Genomic DNA, 7,797 nt, shown 5'->3' with positions numbered 1-7,797 from the left:
TGGTTACAATTCAGGATCAGGCACGACTCAGGATATAGTTCTTGGGTCAGGACAGCTTGTACGTGCCCACATGCAGCCTCATGGGCCTTCAGCCCTTTGGCCCCTCGGGCCTTTTGGGCCAGCTGGCCTCTACCTGCTTGGGCAAGTGTTACAAAACTCTTTAGCTCCACTGATAAGTGCCCAGAGGCGCCACACTCTACCAGGAAGCCACCTGCCTGAAGGAGCTCAGCTCTCTAGCTCTCTGTCAGTGAGCTTAGCTCCACCAGGTTCCCAGAGCCAGCACACTCTGCCAGCAAGTCTTCTCCGTGAAGGCACTCAGCATTCTCTCAGGGGAAGCCCACTGAGCTGTCTCCTGGTTTACCTCCCTCAGCTTCTTGCAGGCTCTTGCCATCTCCAGTGTTACATCTCTCTCTCTCTGTCTCCTGGGTCTAGGAAGTTCTCAGTACACTGATCCTGGGTTGACTCTTAGCTTTCCATCGCACTGCAACTACATAGGAAGCATTCGACGTGGTTGGTGAAGCAGAGTTTTGGAGCAGACCATTCCTCAACTCTTCACAGTTCTGGCCCCATGGGCGTTGAAGTCTTGATGATAGGAACCCCATTTGTGATAGCCCCAAACTGGGAAAAACTCACATGGCCATCCATGGCGATATGGATACGTCAGTTATGGTCTACCCCTATCATGGTATACGGCACAGAAAGAAAAGGGACAAACCACATGGATGAATAACCAAACAAAATCATTGGACAAAAGAAGCTAGACACAAAGAGTACAGACTGTATAATTCTGTGTATATAAAGTTTAAAAACCAGTCAAACTGATGCTTAGAGTTAGAAGTCATAGCAGCAGGCGTCTGTGGGTGCTGGGAGGTCTGGGGCCTTGTGGGATTGTGGTGATGGTGTGTTCCTTGATCTGGATGGGTTTACAGGGGTGTGCTCTCTTTGTGAACGTTAATCAATCCTATGATTTGTATACTTTAGAAGATGATATAAAAGGATTGTAACTCTCCTGAAAGAAAGCTTGACTGATCCAGATTTCAGCAGCGTCCTTCTTTTAGAGCAAATTTCAGAGACCGCTTTGAGGCCTCAGAGTCAGCCAGGGCCTCCTTCAGCTGTCCCTGATGTCCCTTCCCTCTTGATGGTGTAGCAGGCAGAGAGGGTGTCCCTGTGGTCTGGCACTAACGTGAAGCTTTCCTAGCTCCTCATCCTAGACCATGTCTTGATGCCATGACTCCTTTTTAGCCAAGGAAAAAGCAGCTTGCTTTGTATCTTTAATTAGACCTGGTTACTTGATAAGAAGCTCTGGTGGTGCAGTGCTTAAAGCACTTGAGTGTTTGTTAATCAGAAGGTTGGCAGTTCAAACCCACACGCCACTGTGTGGAAGGAAGAGGGGACAATGTACTTCCTTAAAGATTTACCACCTTGGAAACGCAGTGGGTGTTGCTGTGTGTTGGAATCGACTCCATGGAGTGGGTTTGGTTCTTTTGGTTTTGGTTTTGGTTTGGTTAGTTGGTGGTCAAATGAGGCTTAGTGGAGTGTGTGTGTGTGGGGGGCGGTATGCTGTACTACCTACTTTTTTACCTAACTGCCACATTTCACAGGTAAACAGACAGGTGTTATCAGTGTCCATGTGCTGATGACTTCCCATCTGTCAGCCCAGACCTCTGGCCAAGGTGTGACTCGCTTCTGAAGCCCCATCCCCTCCTCCCTGAGGTGGCTGCTCCTCACCTAGGCTGCCATTATTTTCTGCCTGGAGTGTTAGCATTGTCCCTTCCAAAAGACCTGACTTTCTCCAGGGCAGCTCTGGCCATGTCACTCTGAAGCTTAAATATAGCCAGGGGTTCCTGTCCTCTGCTTTGATTCCAGACTCTTAACATGGCCTCAGAGCCCTTCAGAGTTCAGCCCCTGTCCACCCCCACAGCCTCACCCGTCCACGACTCTCCAGAAAAATCTTCAGCCACACAGATCTCAACGTGGTGGGTAGACCTGAAGGCTTTCGGTTTCCTCTGTTTCTTTGTGTGGTACAGTAAATCACTTGGTATGGCTTTTCTAGCCATAGTCTTTGTAACTCCCATCAGATTACTGGGTCAAACTCCCTGCTGTCAAGTCAGTTGCAACTCATAGTGACCCATCCTTGGGTTTCCGAGGCAGTATCTCTATAGAAGTAGATTGCCCAGTCGTCTTTCTGAGGAGTGGCTGGTGGGTTTGAACTGCCAGCCTTCTGGTTAGCAGTCAAATGCCTTAGGCACTATGCCACCAGAGCTCCCAGATTACTGGGTGTTGTTGTTGTTGTTGTTATGTGTGTCGAGTCAAACCCGACTCATAGTGACCCCTCCTTGGGTTTCCGAGGCAGTATCACTACGGAAGTAGGATTGCCCAACCTTCCTTCCGAGGAGTGGCTGGTGGGTTTGAACCGCCAGCCTTTTGGTTAGCAGTCAAGTGCTTTAGCCACTATGCTACCAGAGCTCCCCATACAAATAAGGTGTGTAGAACTCTGATGTTGGGATTGGTTAGTTTTGTCACTCTGCCAGGTTTAAAATGAGCCCTCCTAGAGGCAGAGAAGAAGGTTGGGCAATCCACTTCCGTAGTGATACTGCTTTGGTAACACAAGGAGGGGTCGCTATGAGTCGGGGCCGACTCGACGGCACATAACAACAACAACAACAAAGAGGCAGAGAAGAAGGTTGGGCAATCCACTTCCGTAGTGATACTGCTTTGGTAACACAAGGAGGGGTCGCTATGAGTCGGGGCCGACTCGACGGCACATAACAACAATAGAGGCAGAGAGGGGATCTCAGTGCCATCAAGAGAGAAGAGCTGGAGGTGAAGTGGAGTGTGTCCTTGGACCTGAGCGAGATCCCTGCACTGGATCTCCTTGGCAGTGACAACCCAGGAGAGAGAGATGACCCAGCAAAGAGACGGTCGCAGTGGAACCAAGAGGCATGAGACAGAGTGGTGGGCTTACCTGGTCCTCTGAGCGAGAACCTAAGTGTCCTCGGGCAGGGGGCTCGCTGACAGAGGGGTGCATCTAGGTGTACCTATTGGCAGAACTAAAAGTTTTGTAACACTTGCCCCAGCAGGGCAGAGGCAGGCCAAGGGCCAGAAGGTCATGTCTGAGGGCACAACAGAGGGGGAACTGTCCTGATCGAAGAACTGTATCCTGAGCGCGTTCCGAACCTGAATTGTAGCCTGTTACAATACCCTAATAAACCCCATAATGTAAGTATTGTCTGTGAGTTCTCTGTGGCCATTGCAGCGAATTATCGAACCCAGCAGAGAAGTAGTGAGTGCCGTGGGAGGGACGGTTGGTGTCAGAATTGGTAAAAGGCTGGAGGATGGGGGCATGTCTGGCCTCATAAGAATAAGCCTTGGGGTGTTGCTGTCTTCCTCTTGTAAAGTTACAGGAGGTCAGAAGATGCCATCTCCACGTCCTTTTTTGCATTTTGCATATGCTATTCCCACTGGTTGGAATGCCGTTCCTCCCAACACTCAGATTTAGTTGTTAGCCCTATTGTGAAGCTTTTCTACCTTTTCCCCTTTATTTTGTATTTTCCCCTTTCCTCTTGGGCATCTCTTTTTCTTTGAAGCTGCTTATTTGCCTGGCTCACTTTCACCTTCCACCTAAGGGTAGGTTTTATTGTCCATCATCCTAGCGCACCTGCAACTTAGGCATTTGATAGATATTTGCAAGGTAGATGGATGGGTAGGTGGGTGTGGATGGATGAGTGAAGGATGATGGTTGCGTGGATGGGTGGGTAGATATTGGTAGATGGGAGATGGATACATTTTGACTTTGCAAAAACCCTTCCCATACCTGCGTTTGTTGTAAAAGTAGAGTTGATTCCTTTGGGTTTCCGAGGTGGTAAATCTTTACGGAAGTAGATTGCCCTGTCTTCCTTCTGAGGAGCAGCTGGTGTGTTTGAACCGCCAACCTTCTGGTTAGCAGTCAGATGCCTTAGGCACTACATCACCAGAGCTCCTTGGTGTATAGTTGTCAACGAAAGGGAAGAAATGAAAGATTGGAAACCAAATGATGTGTGTGAATTCCTCTTGGCAAAGAGGTAACTTCTCTGCCTGCTCTAGGTGTTCCGAGTCATTTTGAGAATCCATTTTAAAAAAAAGTACATTTTATTGAAATATAATTTATGTACAGTGAAATACACAAAACTAAAGTGGCATGGGACAGTGCTTTTGTGTTTTGGCAGTGTTCCCTCCCTGCCTCTCCCACTCCTGGTAACCAACAAAGAAAGCTTCTTTCCATATATAAACCTTTCTTTGACTTTTTACAATAATGAAATAATACTATAGTTGTCCTTCTGTGATTGACTTACTTCACTAAGCATAATGTCCTAAGAAGCCATTTTTGTTGGAATGTAAACTTATGGTTTTAGAAAGTTAAGTATTTCAAAACAGATGCTCAGACAGCTAAGTCACTGAAAATGCGTGGTTGCAATATGCTCGTTTTACACCCATTAAGCGGAGCGCCTAAGCTCTGGCCTCCTGCCAGAACAGGCTGCAGGGGGTCTCAGCAGTGGGCCGGCAGTCATCTCCTCGCCTTTAGCGTATCAGCACTTGCATATTAAAATATTAATTTCATGTTGAAATTTCATTTCATCTGATTCGTACCTACAAACCCACCCGCTGTCGAGTTGATTCCGGCTCATTAGCGACCCCCATAGGGTTTCCGAGGCTTTAAATCTTTAAGGAAGTAGATTACCAGAGCAGCTGATGGGTTTGAACTGTGTACCTTGGGGTTAGTAGCCAAATGCCTTACCCACTATACCACCAGAGCTCCTTTACCTTGAATAGGGAACAATTAAAATCACTTAAGAGACAGCCTCCTCTCACTGCCCTAAGAAATGAAGAGTAATTTAAAAGCCATTTCATAGTGTTTACTACTGTATGTACTTCTGTAACCAACCTTTGGGGCTTAATTCATGTAAAACTTTTCGAACGAAGCCTAACACATAGTAAATGCTCACAAACATTAGCCATTGTTATATTTTTCTCGCATTAGAAAGGCCCATGAAGAAGTTCCATTTTACAGTCACCAGATTCCTTACTTAAGCTAAAATGCCAGGTTCCTCCTTCACTTCCCTTCTAAAGGATGCTTGTTTTGGATCTGTTTTCTTTGTTTATTAAAACTAAGTTACTGTCCTTCAGTGTCTGTTCATTGTGATCTGTGGGGTAGAAGGGAGTGCATAAGGAGGGGGCCCGAAAGAGGGGAAGGAGCTGCTAGGACTCATAGAAGTTTTGTTTTTGTTTTTTTTTTTTTAAATTTGTGTGATTTGGGTGAAAGTTTACAGAGCAAATTCGTTTTCCACACAGCAGTTCATACATATTTTGTTTCATGACATTGACTGCAATTCCCCACAATGTAACAACTCTCTTCCCACTTCCTCCCTGTAGTTACCTCTTCCCTGTGTCCTTCTCTCCCATGCACTCCTGCCCTCTTCTCCCCCCACCCCTAACTGTCTCCCTGTACAAACTCTGCGCTTCTGTTCTCCCACAATTGATCGCTCCAAGGAGTGTATCTACCTGATGTAAATGTTCACCCCAAATGCCTTTCTGTTGTTTGGCTGGAAGTCGCGGAGTGAGTTCCGTTCCAGACCTGGAGGGTAACTAGGGCCCATAGTCTCAGGGGTCTCACCAGGCTCTCTCAGACCAGCAAACCTGGTTTTTTTTTCCTTTTTTTTATGATTTTGAGTTTTATTCTACATTGTCTCCCACTGTATCCAGGATCCCCTGCTCTGATCCCCCCTCCAAGTGGATCAGACATTGGTAGCCAGGCACCATCTATTTCTTCTGGTCTTATGGTCATATAGGCTGAGGATCACATGGTCTCCTAGTCCCTTGGACTAATTGTTTCCATGAATCTTGTGTTTTCTTCATTCTTCTTTGCTCTGGATGAAGAGAAACATGAGTGATTCTAGATGGCTGCTTGTAAGCTTTTAAGACCCCAGATGGGCAGTGCTTTGTTCTGTTGTACGGAAGGTCGCGATGAGTTAGCATCAACTCCACGGCACCTAATAACAACAGCGTGAGCTGTTAGAAGCTAACCTTACAACAACAACAACAACCTTTGATAATGGAGACAGTGGTGGAGTTATCCCTTGCCATGCAGGAGATCCGGGTCCGATTCCTCGTCAGTACACCTCATGCGTGGCCAAAGTAGAATGTAGACTGGTGTTTTTGTGTAGTGTGCCTAGGCATGGGGAGTGTACCCATGGCCATGTATTGGCAGATGTGTTTCTAGACATACCTGATTGTTCAGCAATGTTTTTGTATAGTATGTTTTTCCATTTGAGCTTGATGTCCCCTGTGACCATGATCCCAAGCCTACAGCTCCAATTACTTGCTCCCTCAGGGTAGCTGGCTGTGGCCAAGAAGCCACCAAAACCTTGTCTCTTGTCAGCTCTACTGTACATCCAGACATTCTTACAGCACATACAAATATGCTTGTAGAAACATCGTCTGCCAACCCTATACGCGGTCACGGGCACACTCTCCGGGCCTAGACATACCAGATTGTTCAGCCTATCCACCCTTTTCTGTCTACCTGTGGATCAGTGGGAAGGTCACAGTTTTGCCTTTACCAAGAGTGGGTATCAGTGCTGCTGTTGTGTGAGCTGTCACGGAGTCAGCCCTCAATCCATGGTGTCTGCTTGCACAACAGAAGGAACGCTGCCTAGTCTTCTTTCCCTGTGATCTGATGGGGACTGGATCATTGTGAGCTGTGGGGTTTTCATCGGCTGATTTTTGGATGTGAATCACCAGGCCTTTCTTCCTAGTCTGTCTTAGGCTGGCAGCTCTTCCGAAACCTGTTCAGCATCATAATGACACACAATCTTCACTGACAGACAGGTGGTGCCCACAGCTCACGATGTTGTTGTCAGGTGCCGCGGAGTTGACTCTGACTCATTGCGACCCTCTGTACAACAGAATGAAGCACTGCCCAGTCATGTGCCCTCCTCACCATCTGTGCTATACTTGAGCTCATTGTTGCAGCCACTCTGTCAATCCATCAAAAAACAATAGTCAACTACAGTTTAGTGAGGATTTAACTGTGTCCCCAGTGCTGCTTAGCAGGTGACATCTGTTACCTCACTCAATGCTCAGCATTATGCTATTACCAAATGCTGTGTCCTTTTTACTGATGAGAATGCTGGGATGAGGAAGGTTTAGTTACTTGCCCATGGTCACACAGCTGATCAGTGACTGGAGCTGGTCACTACCTCCAGTAAAGTTGGCAGCTAACAGCAGTTTTAGGCATTGCCTTGATTTTGTTTTCTGAATGAAAGAACCAGAGTAGTGAATTCAGAAATGGGGTAGGTATAATTCACTATTGCAAAATACCTTTGTGCCACCTAATTCTATATATTGAGGCCGTTTTGATGCTGCAGTTGTAGGTAGGTGGTCTGTACTAATAGAACTTTGTATGATGAAGTCTATATTAGAGCTTAAATTCTAAAGCACTTGGGTTGTGGAAGGCTGTGGTCTGCATCGGGAACCCTAACTCCATTTTGAGGCTTGCTATAAGTTTCAGACACCGTTTGGGTTTTTTCTGACCAATTAAAAGCATTGTGGCTGTGCACAGACAAGTTCCAGGACAAATCTAGGGAGGGGCAGTTTGCCTTCAGGAAGAGTGTGATTAAAAGTGGATGATGTTCACACAGAGAACTAGGGAACTTGCCTGAGTGGCCCCTTTCCTAATTTAAGTTAAGGTTGGGGTCTTGGTATTGTTTGGTAGCCACCTTGTGGCTGAGACTCAGGCTGCATGGTCATGAGTCACAGCCT

Source organism: Orycteropus afer, unplaced genomic scaffold, assembly GCF_000298275.1.
Source record: "Orycteropus afer afer isolate SDZICR_OR568_19922 unplaced genomic scaffold, OryAfe1.0 scaffold00092, whole genome shotgun sequence".
In the NCBI taxonomy this organism is placed as follows: domain Eukaryota; kingdom Metazoa; phylum Chordata; class Mammalia; order Tubulidentata; family Orycteropodidae; genus Orycteropus; species Orycteropus afer.
This window is presented reverse-complemented; position numbering follows the sequence as displayed.